The sequence below is a fragment of the Lontra canadensis genome, unplaced genomic scaffold (genome assembly GCF_010015895.1).
Source record: "Lontra canadensis isolate GAN:19392208 unplaced genomic scaffold, GSC_riverotter_1.0 scaffold73, whole genome shotgun sequence".
NCBI classification, from domain to species: Eukaryota; Metazoa; Chordata; class Mammalia; order Carnivora; family Mustelidae; genus Lontra; species Lontra canadensis.
In genome coordinates, this window is record NW_022631067.1 from 6,845,303 (window position 1) to 6,858,649 (window position 13,347).

Genomic DNA, 13,347 nt, shown 5'->3' on the forward strand with positions numbered 1-13,347 from the left:
TGTCGGCATTATTCAAAGGGACCATTTCTCTTCTATTCTCTCAAAATCCCTCTTTCTTTAGGAGTACCATTAACTCCAAGTTTACTATCTTCCCTTACACTGAAAATCTCTAAATCTGTTTTGTATCTTACCCTTTTATTAAACTTCAGTTAAACCTTGGTACTAAATATTTTTTTTTCTGGTGAGGGAGGACTCCTTAACATGAGATCCACAAGGGGTCCCTATATGGAAATCTGATAAGATGGGGAAAATTGGCAACTTTTTTTACATTAGTCTCTAAGTGAAGTTTAGTGTTTTTTTTTTTTTAAGTTATAAATGTGTTTCACATGTCATTGTAGTATTAGCAATACCCATAAGTCTGACACCTTAAAACACAGATATTTCCATAGAAATGATTGCAGCAAATTGATAAAACTAACCTTGACCATAGTTACCATTTTGTGATTACTTTAGTAATTAAGCCATCACTTTAGTACTACAGTGTAGAGTGCGTACTATACCCCTGTGTTGACCACAGCCATCACGGCTCCAGACCCTCACAGGCCCCAGCTGGGCCACCATGACAGTGTTTTGCATCCAGCAGCTGATCCATGAAATGGTGTAGAAGCCAATCCTCATACAGGGACCCAGGCATCTATGCTGCTTTGTGTTATTCCCTCTCCACAATTCTCTCCGGCACAATGTATGGAAGGAGGTGGGTCAAAGCACCCGACAGGTTAATACTCATATTCAGGCTGATGACTAACGGCATTCACACAGGGCTCTCATTTAAAAATAAAATATAACTTTATCCGGCCTGTACTTTAAATGTCAAATCAGTTAATGTGTTATAAAAGTGTACATATTACTGTATTTATATTTAAGATTTTGACAACTGCGTTTCAAGACAATTGGCTTTCTTCATAATCCTTGATATTTTTATGCTTTAAACCAATTAGAGGCGTGCGTAAGTTTTGCCAGACCGCCAAACGGTTCCAAACGGAGTAGCAATCACCCCTCAATAAAACTGGTAAAGAATCCTTGCAACGCTGAAGTGTGGCATACGTCTATAAGCCAATGCAACACATTTCTACCGAATTCCATCTTTCCAGTTGATTCCTCAATCATATTGAGTGTATCATCACACTTTTGCCTGCTAATCTATAGCTCCCACTTAATCCCATCATGGCCCCCTGCCGCACACCCCAGCTAATTTTGAAGCATATATTAGATATCATTTACCAGTTAATTCTTTTAGAATGTATCTCCCAATGAAAATCTCACAGAAACAGAAACACATGAGGATTACCTCACCGACAAACCTGACAAGCTATATTTTACAACATCAGATAATAAGTGAATGTTTACATTTTTCTCGCTTTTTTTAATTAAATGTTTACTTTTGAGATAATTGTAGATTCACATGCAGTTTTAAGAATTAATACAGACATCCAGTTTACCCTTCACCTGGCTATCACCAATGGTCACATCTTACAGAGCTACGTATCACGTCAGGACGTTGACCTCCACTCAGTCAACAGACCAAGTATCCACATCCCCATTAGAGTCCCTCACACTGTCTCCTCTGCAGCCATAACTTCCTGCCCCCATCCCTGTCTTAATGTTAAAAAAAATCACTCATCTGTTCACCTCTTCTATAATATGGTCATTTCAAGACAGTTATGTAAATGTATATACTGTCATAACCTCTCAGGATTGCTGTTTTGTTTTGATTTTTTTTTTTTTTAACTCAGCATGATTTTCTGTTACTTCATCCAGGTTTTTACATTCATCAGTAGCCTGTTTCTTTTTATGCTCAATACTATTCCACCTTATGGCTGTACCAGGTTTTTCTTTCTTTCTTTCTGTCTTTTTTTTTTTTTTCTTTCTTTCTTTTTTTCTTTTTAACTTTCATCCACTAAAGGATATTTGAGTTGTTTCTAGTTTCAGGCTATAATGAATCAAGCTGCTGTACACATGTCTACAGGTATGGGGGTGAACAAAAGTCTGTGTTTCTCTAGGGAAAATGACCAGAAGTATGATTTCTGGATTGCATGATATTTTCAATTTTTTTTTTTTTTAACAACAGAGCTATTTTCCAGAGTCCCTGCACACTTTACACACCCATAAGCCAAGGGACATCGGATTATAAGGTTTCTTACCTCCCTCGCCAACATCTGGTGCTGTCATTAATTTTTAATTTAGCCATTTTGATGGCTATTAATGGTATTTCATTGTGCTTTTAATCTTCACTTATCAAATGGCTAATCATGACGATGATCATTTCATGTGCTTATTTGCCATCTCTGTAGCTTCTTTAGCAAAATGTGAGTTCACATCTTTTCTTCATGCGGCTTAACTTTTTCTTCTCTTAATAAAGTCTCAGAGCAAAATTTTTTTTAATCAAATTCAATTTAATAATTGTTGCTTTCAGGGATTGTGCCTTTGGTGTTACTTCTATGCTTTTTGCCTAGCCCTAAATCTCAAAGAATTTCTCCTGTATTTTTTTGTTAAAAGTTTTCTATTTTTACCTTCTACTTTTAAATCCGTGATTCATTTTGAGTTACTCTTTTTTTTTTTTTTTTTTTTTAAAGATGGGACAGTTTGGTTGAAGTGTGTGTGTGTGTGTGTCTGTGTGTTTTGCCTACGGATGTCCTGTTGTTCCAGCACCATTTGTTAAAAAGACTATCTTTTCTCCATTGATTTGCTTTTGTACCTTTGTCAAAAATTGGTTGGCAAATTTCCGTGGGTCTATGTCTGGGCTTTCTATTCTATTCTATTGATCTATATGTCTAGTATTCTTTCAATACCACAGTGTTGATTACTGTATCTCTACAATAAGTCTTGAAATGGAGTCTCTCTCCACTCACTTTCTCCTTCCTTTTCAAAGTAGTATCACTCTAGTTCATAAGAATGATTTCCAGATAAGTTTTAGAATAAACATAAGTATTTCTATAAAAACATTACTAGGATTTTGACAGAAATTACATATAAATATAAATACATATAAATTACATATAAATTGTGGGAGAATTGACATCAATATGTTGAATCTTCTGATCCACAAGCATGGTGTCATTCTCCACTTATTTAGGTCTCCTAAATCTCTTTCATCTGCATAGTGTGGTTTTCAGCATGCCGGTTCGATGCATGTGTTAGACTTACACTTAAGTATGCATTGTTTAGAGTCATTGTAAAGGGTACTATATTTTAATTTTCATATAATGATGGCCATTGCCAGTATATGAACATTCAATAGATCATTTTATTTTTACTTTTTTTTTAAATTGAAGAATAGTTGACACAACGTTACCTTAGCTTCAGGTGTACAACATAGTGATTCAACAAGTCTCTATGTCATGCTGTGCTCACCAGCAGTGTAGTAAACATCCATCACCACACAGTGCTACTATGATGCCATTGACTGTAGAACCTATGCTGAGCCTTTCATTCCTGTAACCTGTTCATTCCGTCGCTGGAAGCCTGTACCTTCTACTCCCCTCCATCTAGTTTGTCTAACACCACACCGCCTTCCCATCTAGCAACCACCAGTTTGTTCTATGTATTATAGGTCTGATTTCATTTCTTGGTTTCAAAAGTTTATTTGTAGATTCCTTAGCATTTGCTACCAAGGCAAGTGTATCATTTGCAAATAGGGACAATTTTATTTTATCCTTTCTAATCCCAATGTATTTTATTTCCTTTTCTTGCCTTACTGCATGGACTGTTTAGAACTTCCAGCACTATACTGAGTAAGTATGGTAAGAGTGGAATCCTTGACTTTTTCTTGAAATTTCTGGGAGGGGAGGCAAATATTTCTTTAATGTAGTGGTAAGTGTAATGTTTGCTCTAAGTTTTTTGTAGAGTTTCTTTATCAAGTTAAAGAAGTTGCCTTCTATTTGTTATTTTTCTGACAGTTTCATCATGAATAGGATTGAACTTCTCAGCTGCTTCTTCTGTACCAACTGATATGATCAAATTATTTTTCTCCCAACATTATATTAATTCTCAAATGTTGAATCAACCTTGCTGGTCTACAATATACATTTATTTGTGACAGTGGTGATAATGGGGGGGGGGGCATTTCCCCTTTCATAAAGAGCAGCGACATTTTAAAAGCTTAGAATCACAAGACTCCAGAAAATACAGGATTCTACCAATCCTATCTCATGATATTTTGGATACTTTTTCTTAATAAATTAGTAAGACATTTCAAACCTCAGAATGAAGTTTAAGATACAATAAGCATACTGCTCCTTGGCTGAGTTAGTTAAGACAACCATGAATCCAAATACTAATTTAACTCTTATACACCCAAAGTGAGTATACAATGCATTAGTTCTTCACTATTGTAAGAACTGGAAAAGAGAGGGAAGACATTTTTATGCATACTCTGCTTATAAGTACCTTATAGTTTTTTTTTTTTTATAAGTACCTTGTAAGTACCTTATAAGGTTTTATTTACTTATATTTATTTATTTACTTATTTGAGAGAGAGAGAGTGAGAGGGGGGGTGGGGAGATCCGAGGGAGAGGTACAAGCAGACTCTGCATTGTGTACAGAGCCTGGTGTGGGACTCAAGGACCCCAAGATCATAACCTGAACTGAAACCAAGAATCAGATGCTCAACCGCTTGAGTCACCCAGGCATCCCATAAACATCTTAAAGTCTTGTTGCAATGTATTTCTTCCTGGCTGGTGAATGGTAAGCAAAATAAAAGGACAGGGAATGAAGTAGGAATGGTGCATGTGACACTATAATAAAGAACCACAAATAGGTAAGAAATACAGCTTAACTGATGATGTAAAAATGTTGCTAAGTTGAAGGATTTTGAGCAGGGGCAATGTGATCAAACTGTAATTCTGGTGGATAATCTATGGAAACGTTTCATAAAGGATAAGATAAAAAGAATGATCAAAGGGAAAGCCACAGTTACATGTACAGCACAATGATTGAGAGGATGTAGGAGTACAAGAGTGTTAACTTCAAGACTTCCAAGAAAAGGGATCAATAATTAATACTTCCAGGATCTCTGCTTCTTAAGTGGGTGGTCAACATCAGCCAGATCCTTGGGCTGACTATAAACCATGAAAGACATTTTTCAGGTGGAAAATTCTGCTCATAACACCAGAGTACATCAATTATAACAAAAACTTTTCCAGAAGCATTTCCTTGGAGGAATCTGGTTTAGAAGTTATATTGCTAATATTGATTCTGCTACACAGCATTTTCCCTTGACAAACATAATACTTTTTGAAATACACATCCTTATTATAATGACATTCAGAGTTTCAGAAAAACTCCCATGTTCTTATATAAATCAAAGAAAATTTAAAAGTAGAAAATATCAACACATCAACTACAGTGTTCAGTATGATATCACATTGACAATTACAATTTCGTGGCAAATTATTTTTGTTGTTGTTATAGAAGAACCTCTCTTACAGGTTCAGTACATTTTGCAGTCAATAAAACATTTATTTTTTGAAATAGTGTATTTCACATTCCACTGGATATTTTATGGTACATGTTTTCATCTTTTATCAATTGTATTTTGTGTGTTTAAGATTTGCTGAGATATAGTTGTTTTGCTTTTAATAATGTCAATTTCATCCTGCCAAATTGTTTGAAATTTGTAAAATGGCCTTACTTATAAGTACTTATTATGCCTGCATAATATTAAGTAGCTGATTATATAAATGCCTTTATTAAATTGACTATTGTCAGGATTCCTGGGTGGCTCAGTCAGTTAAGCATCTGCCTTAGGCTTAGGTCATGATCTCAGGTTCCTGGGGTCAAGTCCCAAATCGTTCTCCCTCTGCTCCTCTTCCTGTTTGTGTGCTCTCTGTGTGTGTGTGTCAAATAAATAAATAAGATCTTAAAAAAAAATAAAAAAGACAAATTGATAATTTGTCAAATTGACAAATTGACAATTTGACCTGGAGGCCAGAATGACATTTGATCTTACATTTGAATAAATCCCATTTTTCATTCATGCATCATTATATATTAAGGCAAATCAATAGCTGAACCATTTGTATGAAATAAAAAGAAACTGAGGGGTTATTAATCGTCAAGAGATCAAATTTGGAAGTGTTGCCTAGAGCAATGTCATTATCTCTAGGGGATTCTGTACCCAAAGAAAAGAATAATGTCATGAGGACGCATTATGGTTAAAGTGATATTTGCATAGATGTTGGATACAAAATTTGAGGATTAATTTTGTGTTTAGCTTTTTTTGTGTTAATTTGCATGTCAAATTCCTTTTGGAAAAATGGCCACCAAGGCTTGTGTTATTGAGTATTGTAACTGCTACTTGCATTCAGGCAGCTAAATACACTTGAATTATCCTGATGTTGTCATATAAGATCTCCAATTTAAATATAATTATCTTGGGAATGCATAAAGGTTTTTTTAATATTTCCTAAATTCACTTTGTAAAAACTTATTCCTATTAAGCACTTAAAAAATTAAATAAGTTCATAGATAACGTAAGATGGATTCTCTAGAATTTGGAGAAGGGCACTGAAATTAAAATAGAGAAGTAATAAATTATCTCAGAGTCAGTGAAATAACCACATAAATCACATAAGATTTTTTTTTTTTTTTTCAAATAGGTCTACTCCAAATGTTCTTTTCTGGTCATAAAATAATTATATGAGCATCAAGCCATACTTACAAAAACATCCTAAAATGATTTTCATTATGGGAAATTTATCCTCATTGTTAAATTAAGTTACTGCATACATACTGAATTCTTTGTATTTCCAACATATAATTTTTCACCTCTTTTGAATGATCTAAGAGACCTATTTAAAATTTCTAAATCTGTAGTGCGTTTTAAAAGGACTAATATTTCGGCCCAAGACCTTTGGTGATTACAGTGCAATACATCTGCAAACAGAGTGGATTCTGTTCTCCTCTGAACTCCAAAAATGTGAACTTCAAAAGTTTCCTAGAAGATGTATTGCATTCTAGCATACAAATCTGTCATGCATAAGAACTAGTTAACTAATTTGCTTGCTTTGGGGTCATTTTTTTCTTAGAAACTATATATAATTCTTTGAATTCAAACTCATAAAATCTGTTGATGAGATTCAGCTTCAGAAGAATATTTCCTGACTCATAATATTTCAAAAAACACATTTCTGGAAATGTTACTATATTAAATCTGATTAATATAGAGGTCTGGAGCAATCATTACCGAGTTGTCATCAGAGTCTACAGAATATAAATCCAAACAAATGTGTCCAGTATAAAAAGAATTCTTTATTAAAACCACCTTTCTCGAAGGTTCTATTACCTCAATATGTGACTTTGGTGTGTTTAAACAGGGCTTTCCCACATGTCACTGTAACCAGCCACTGTGTGCTTGCATTCCATCAAAACTGACGCCATCAGGAATTGCGAGGGACTGCTTGGAAAACTTCCTGTTCTCTTAGAAAGTGCGCTTGGTCAAACTGATCAGCCCGGGTCCGGTTTTATTATAAAGGATGGAGCCCGAATAGTCCTATGGTTCAGGCAATTAAAGTTCTGTGATTTTTCATTCATATGGCTCTACCGTTATCTTTTTTTTTCTTTTAATCCTTCTCTTTTCTCCATTATCACATTCCAAAAGATGAAATCAATTGTTAACTTCATGTCCATTCTCTAAGCAAAGTCGTCTATTTAATGAAATGAACCTCCAGTTCATCCATATTAGTGGTTAACTCTCTTTGGCTACTTAAAATGCTGACATTTGATCCCCATCTTGCAAAATGCACCCGTTTTTAAAGTGTGTTTCCAAGGGAATGAAAAGGCTGAGCCTTAGAGACCACAGATTGCTACATGTGCTTTGCTACAGCTCACATTACTGCAAGGTGGGAACAATATCAGCAGGAGCAAAATCGACATTTTATACAACTCATTGTACATAGCAATGCATGAGCTAATAAAGTCAGTATTAATATGTTGCCACCATGCATAATAATTCTTAAATATAAGTTTCACGTTTTAAATAGAGCAGTTATAACATACCCAGTTATAATAAACTCTGATTTCATCACGGCTTGTGAAATTCTTAAACTAAGCCAGAATTATATATGTATTTCCAAGACTCTAATGGGCAGGAAAGGAATGCCCAGTGCTATTTTATTTCAAAACAAGGAAGGCACCATATGCTTTAACCAAATGAGGGGAAGAATAAGTTTACCTACCCCCAGTAGCTGAGGTGCACTTTGTAGTTGGTTGAGTAAGCAGTTCTAAATCAGGACTCTAGCATTAGCTGTCTTTAAAGGAGGGCAATACTTGAATTAAATTGAGCTAATTGTAAGGAAAGATCACACGTCAGTATTTATGTTTTATCATGCTTCCTCTAGTTTAAAGTATATCAGTTATTTTATTGTGAGGTAAGACTATAAAACTAGACAAAGCCATCTTCACAGCTGACATTCTTCCAAATACATGCAATAAAAATCTGAATGTGCTGATGCTTCAACTCGACCTCCCTAAGACAAAAAACAAACAAACAAACAAAACCAAAAACAAAACAAACAAAAAACTGTTCTTATGGTTGAAAAATCAAGATTAATAGATATCCCCTAGCATCTCTTTACTTCACTGCTTGTAATAAAATTAGAACCCTTCTTAATTACTTGTGGATGTGTTCTTAAAATAGCCAGGTCCTAATCTCAGGACAGTCTTGTCAGCTAATTGCAAGGAAAGTTTGCTAGTAAAGCATGCAAAACATCTGTGAACCACAGCCAGAATGAATTTACCTTTTTATCCTCTATCAGGCAATCAGGGGTTTCAGGTGTCAGCTCAAAATTTAAAAAGAAAAAGCAATTGTCTTCTGACTTGCCTCTAGCTTTCAGTGTGCGTTCCCATGCATTTTCAGCTCAATTTTAGAGGTGGGGATTAAGAATGAATGACGGTGGCTTAACTCAAGTTTTCATTTTTCGTTTTTCTCTTCCCTCCACAAGTGTGGTTTCCCTGTACCTGATTATTGTGGAGGGTTTCCACAGAAGTGAAGTGGTTGGAATTCAATCATGAAGCAGAGGGCCAGTGAGGGCTGGGAAAGTGGCTGAGACTGCCCGGAAAGCCCTCTCTCTCCATCCAGAAGGAGTCCTGCACTCCTACAGCTGGGTTCCTCTTGTTTTCCCCAAATGCGCTATTGATCATGTCAAACTAGAATACTTCCTCGCGATGTGCACTCACCCAGAAACGCTCCACCTTCCAAACACAGTGCTGCACTTGGAAATTATGTGACTTCTTAAGGTCAATGACTCTGTGACTTTTTACACTTAGGAGTTAGCTTTGGAATATGACAATTAATATATATGTTAAACCACCAAAGTGTTTCACTAAATTACTTCAAGGACAATGTCACCTCTTGGAATTCCTGAAAAGAAAATCTTCAATTCTACTTGAGCCCCATTTCCTCCTAAATTCAGTTTTACTGTTTTTCTTGTGTCTAACATCGATTTGCCCAACCAAATTAAAGTCATACTAATCCTGACACAAAACAAAATCTGGATGTATTATATTCCCACTGTCCTTTCAAACAATTTGCAGTTAAGTGTATGGCCCTGTATCACATAGAATTTCTTTCATATTTTCATTTGTTAAGCCATATTCTTTTTTTGATGGGTTATTAGGGCATAGTTTTTTCCTTTCTTTTCCCTATGACAACTTCTGAAATTATTTATTGTTGAATTTTTTTAAATTCTGAGGGAAAAGTATCACAGAAACCTGTTTCTTAGGAAAAAATGTATTATTTCATCTGTATTATTTATATTCATGTGTTATATGTGCTGGGAACCATAAACAAAAGTGAAATTTTCAAAGAATAATAAAAATGTTAATTTAAAAAAAATTGACATAGACTTATTTTCAGATTAACTGGGATAGCATTATGCATCACTTTGTTATTGATTTATAAAAGCAATTCCGTGCTTTTTTTCTTGTTTTGCTATAACTCTTTAAGAAAAAAATCCTAACACACTAAAGAGTTTTATTTACTACCAAATCCAACAATCATTAATACTTTTATCTTTTCCTTTTTGCATTCTCTATTTGTGCATGTGTGTATAAACTCAACCATAGGAAAATAAATGAAAATTGGGGCATCTGGGTGGCTCACTCAGTTAAGTGTCTGTTTTGGCTCAGGTAATGATCTCAGGGTCCTGGAATCAAGCCCTGCATTAGGCTCTCCGCTCAGTAGAGAGTGTGCTTGTATCCTCTCCCTCTGTGTTCTGTCTCTCTCTCTCTTTCTCCCAAGTAAATAAAAATCTAAAAAAAAGAAAAAAGAAAGAAAGAAACTAAAATTACCAGACACCTCATCTTTAAGCAACTCAGCTTGTCTATCCTATAAGTAAGGACATTTTCTTTTATAGTCAAAATGCCACTGGCACAGCTAATGAAATTAGCAGTAGTTTCCCAACTATATATAATTTTCAATTCACATTTAAACTTTCTTAACCATTGTCCAAATATATTTTATAACTGTTTTTGAAAGTACGGATTGATTTAGCAATAAGATGTTTAATACATATCTCTGAGCCATGGTCTGCCTGAGAAGCTGCTGAAGTACATAGAGATACCTCCTGATGGAGAGAAAATTAAGTAATCTGTAATACTAGTTTATCTAACTGCCTTGGGGCTCTACTAGACCCTGCTGTTGCTGCCTGAGCGGCCAGAAAGTGTCCCATGTAGTTCTACCTGGAGCTTCCAGATTGAGAAAGGGATTCTCTGGCCCAGGAAGACAGTCTTCCTGGTCCCAGCTACTCCTCATGCAAATTCCATTTGCTGGTTCTGCCTCTAAGTTTGTGCCTCTCTATGAAAGAAGAATGTTCCAGACATACGGGGCATAGTGGCTTCCAGAACTCTTATTTTCGGATACCCTTGCCTTTGGGAGATGGGATTTTCTAAAAACAAAGTCTTGTGGTTTATCAGATCATGGAGAATCTTCATGAAGCATAAACACTCAATACAAATTTATTAAAAGAATCAATGCTGCTTAAGATTATGCGGTTGCTAGCAAAATATTAGCATGGACAGTGTAGTACCCACAGAGTCTTAGAGAGGCCTCCCACAGCATTGTTTCCATGGTTCCAAGGGGCAACATGGAAAATTTGAGCACTCTTTCTATCTCCGCTCTCTTTCAAGCTTTTAGAAAGGGTGTCCCAGAGTATAATTCAGTTGCCTCAAAGACATTCAATCATCTGATTTTGATGAGTCAAGTGTTTGAACCAGTCTCCATCCTGCTCCCTCACCACAAAAAGCAACATGGAAATCATACTGTGGCCTTGTTTTTGCCATCAATACCCTTTGGCAATTCTTTGAAGAAAGAGTGTTATGTATGTGTGTGTGTGTGTGTGTGTGTGTGTGTGTGTGTATATATATATATATATCTCCATTTAGGTCTCTTTCATTAACATATGTATCAAATATTTGTTGGATGGATTAATTTGTGAATCGAAATGTAATTCACAGTTTAGCATCAATTATGGCATTACCTGTCTTGATCTCAGAATTTCTGAAGCAGCTTCTATCACAGCCAGTATCTTATTCTTTTATCACAGCTTCTAATTTCAGTGAATCAGAGGCCAATAACTATTTCCCTTTTGGAATTTGAGATACTATGGATATTTCAAGTTTGAGAGTTAAGTACACATCTCATCTTTTTCATAGCTGCCAAAATGTTGGCTGTATTGTTTTAAAGGTATTTTAAGTATATTTACTGTTTTGCTCTTATTTAGACATGTAAACACAAGCGCTATTAATCACAAAAGTAAGTCGACATGTAAACTCTTCAAAAACGGTATCACAGTAGAAAGATAAATGTAATATTGGCCACAAACATAAACTTCAAAAACTACTTAGGTAAATACTGACAAGTCATATGCATATATGTGCTTGTAATTGCAATATTGCATATTTCTAAATATATTTTAAACATAAAATTTATATATGTTTTTGAGGGACATTAATTAACTTTCTGGTAGAAGAGTGTTTTGGTAACAGGATTAGATTAAAATTTCAGGTTGACCACAGAATGGTAACCTGTCAGCCACAATTGACTTATAGTCTGCCCCAAAGCAAGATTCTTAATGGAGAAAAATTACATATGAGACTCCACTATACCAGAAGCAGCCAAGATTGCATAATTTTTAACATTCACCCAAACAGAGTTTTAGTTACCCCAGATATTTGGTGAATATCTTCTCTGCTTAAACCATTATGACTGATGCAAAGAAGACCTCGCTGTGTTCAAACTGATTTTTTAAAGAAGGGGAGGTAGAAGTTGTCAGAGTGTTTGCAATCCTGTGCTAATCCTGTAGGTTACGTCTATCACATTCTGCCTAGAAAAATTAGAATTATTTTTGTTATCTAAAAACCTCCTCCACATCTGCCACTGCTCCCCACTAGGGTTATTTTCATCTCAAGGATCTCTGTAACTAAGTAAGGGGTTTAGAAGCTTAAGCAACAACGGGAACACACAAACACACACACACACACATTTGTATGTGCAAGTTTCCAAGGCTTTCTATTCACAGCTAGTAATTGAATATTTTTTTAAAATATTAATGATTTTAAAAGAATTGTGTTGCTTACTTCAAGAACAGAGGAATGGATTTTTAAAAATGGGGTTGGGCACTTGGGTGATTCAGGTGATTAAGCCTCCTACTCTTGATTTTGGCTCAGGTCATGATCTCAGAGTTGTGAGACTGACCGGTGTTGGGCTCTGCACTCAGTAGAGAGTTGGCCTGAGAGTCTCTCTCTCCCTCTCCCTCTGCCCTTCCACCCTGGGCATGGGCTTTCAACTCTTTGTCTCCAAAATATATAAACACACACACACACACATATATATACATATATACATCATCTGTTTGTACACCTGCTGAAGCAGCTGAACCTCTGTGTGCAAAATGGCCTCTAACAACAGGAACGGGACTTGGGATCTAAATGATAAATTTACAGATCAATTTTCAAAAACCAATATATATATATCAGATGAGGATTGTCATTATTCTTTATAAACTTCTTTTCTCAAAATTTTCTTTTGTAATTGTAAGTGCAATACTTTGAATGTCCGAGAACACTTTATTTTGGCCTGTGGACACATATACATACTGAACATGCACACGCCTCCATATATATGAAACGTGGAACATATGTCCATATATGTATAGTCCTAAGATATAGTAACTGTTTTGGAAATGATATTTCATTGTTTTAAAAATTATCCACGATTTGTTTTGTAAACTCATCTGTCAATTTTCTTTCTTTCTTTCTTTCTTTCTTTCTTTCTTTCTTTCTTTCCTTTCTTTCTTTTTAAGACTTTATTTATTTATTTGACAGAGAGAGAGAGAAAGAGAGCACAAGCAG